Source organism: Penaeus vannamei, chromosome 13, assembly GCF_042767895.1.
Source record: "Penaeus vannamei isolate JL-2024 chromosome 13, ASM4276789v1, whole genome shotgun sequence".
Lineage (NCBI taxonomy): Eukaryota > Metazoa > Arthropoda > Malacostraca > Decapoda > Penaeidae > Penaeus > Penaeus vannamei.
The window spans coordinates 9,391,527-9,394,026 of NC_091561.1; positions in this window are offsets into that span (position 1 = coordinate 9,391,527).

Here is a 2,500-nt window from a genome sequence, read left to right on the forward strand (position 1 = left end):
TCATTCTTTTTTATATCATAATCATTATCATTATCATAATTAATAGTATCATCATGAGCACCATTATCATCATTACCGTTAACATCATACGCTCATACGCATATTAATAACATCATATCTTTTAAAACCATACTCTTAGTATCACTATTATAAAAAAAAAAAATCATATTTATCATCATTATGTACCTCCCATTATATAGAACACTATGTACCTTCCACTATATACCTAAATATATATGTTTTGGCTCATATATATTTACCACTTACATAACACAATCCACATATGATACATACCACGTCATATATTATTGAATAATAATAATTAATAATTGAATAATCAAGGATAATATTTGCCGTAGTATCCAAAGATGTAAACTGTGTGTGAACATTAAACTTTTCTATTAATTTCCCAACACGTATATGTAAGAGACATAAATAAAAATACACAAGTAATATCCTGAAACGCATTAATTCAACAAACAGATTATGCATTTTTGAGTTCATTACTGCATTAATTTGATTTTCCATCGAACGATTGTCCAGCAGAGCATGAAGTGTTACCAATTCAGCATACAAATTTGAATGCACATGTACAATTTGTTCATGATTTGGCATATTCCAATTTTTGTGTGTGTTAGGCGCGGAATTTAAAATGTTAGAGGGGTTTGAACAGCATATTTTTATTCGTTTGGATCGGTTGCGTGAAGGGGGAGGGAGGGGGGGTTGGGTGGGTGTTTGTGTGTGTGAGGGGGGGGGGGGGGTATGTGAGAGAGTGAACGGGTGAGTAAGTGAGAAAGTGCGTGTGTGAGGGAAAGAAAGCGAGGGAAGGAGGGAGGGAGGGAGAGGGAAAGGGAGGGGCAGGGAGGGAGAGGGAGGGAGAGGGAGGGAGAGGGAGGGAGGGAGGGAGGGAGGGAGGGAGGGAGGGAGGGAGGGAGGGAGGGAGGGAGAGAGAGAGAGCGAGAGAGAGAGAGAGAGAGAGAGAGAGAGAGAGAGAGAGAGAGAGAGAGAGAGAGAGAGAGAGAGAGAGAGAGAGAGAGAGAGAGAGACAGAGAGAGAAAGAAAGAAAGACAGACAGAGAGACAAGCAGACAGACATACATACAGACAGACAAACAGAAAGTGCGAATATGTGTGTGCATGCGTTCACATGTCTACATTCATACTTTCCTCAACTATGTAAAACACGATATTTTTTTTCAGAAATACCATCGCGCACAGGCAAGCTTCCGAACAGAGCCTCGGAACGTGCTAGTCGGAGGCGTGGCAGAATCTGGAATTATATGGCAATTACCCAATTGTCATTAAAAGCCTAGTGTCATTAGAGAGCTCGAGGACTTCATCTTCTTTTGGCCTTTCCGACCGGCTTTTGTTCAGGGTCTTGAAAGCCTGGTGTTCGAAAGGCTCCGCGTGCCCACACTGTTGGAATTAGTTGTACTTGCGGTGTTGTAAATAATTTCGGCTCTTAATTACTTCAGGCCTCGTGGGCTGAAATACGGGAGCGGCTGAAATACAAAACGAACGTGTGTAGTATTTAACGAGCAGTGATACGAGTTTTTGTATTATTTTGTCGTTGTTTTTTACGGGAAGTTTGCAAATGCTATTCACATTTACACAGAGAATGGAGGGGGGAAGAGAATTCATTTTAATAAAACGGTGTAACGGGCTAGAGTAGTGATTTTTGCGGTCATCACCAAGCAATTTGATATGACATCAACCACATTGATATAATAAAAGTCAGGAGGATGTAACTTTAACGCGAATTGAACATATTTAAGATATTTCAAGTACATTTCATGACTCGACGAACATTTTTTTTTTTCTGCTATCATTAAAATGATTTAGTAAAGGTGTTTAAATTCAATTCGCATTTCAAATCTTTCGGCTTCTCATACCACTTGCTTTTATCTTAATATCAGTAAGATTTCAATAATTTACCGCATATTTCTATGTGCATTGACACCTGTACTTGTGTCCCCCTTTCTCTCTCTTTCGATATATGCATATACATACACACACACACACACACAAACACACACACACACACACACACACACACACACACACACACACACACACACACACACACATATATATATATATATATATATATATATATATATATATATATAATGCACACACACACACATATATGTATGTGTGTGTGTGTGTGTGTGTGTGTGTATGTGTATGTGTATATGTATGGGTATGTGTATGCGTGTGTGTATGTGTGTATGTGTGTATGTGCATGTGCATGTGTGTATGTGTGTATGTGCGTGTGCGTGTGTGTGTGTGTGTGTGTGTGTGTGTGTGTGTGTGTGTGTGTGTGTGTGTATGTGTGTGGGCGGTGGCGCATGGTTTAGCTGGGAATGCTGAACAAATATAAATGACCGCCGCATAAACCTGATAAATCTAGACATACATGCACACCATCCCCAACCCTGACCGCGCCATTCATCAAATCATTTCGTTAATCCTGCAGCTGATCATCCACTAAAAGGACG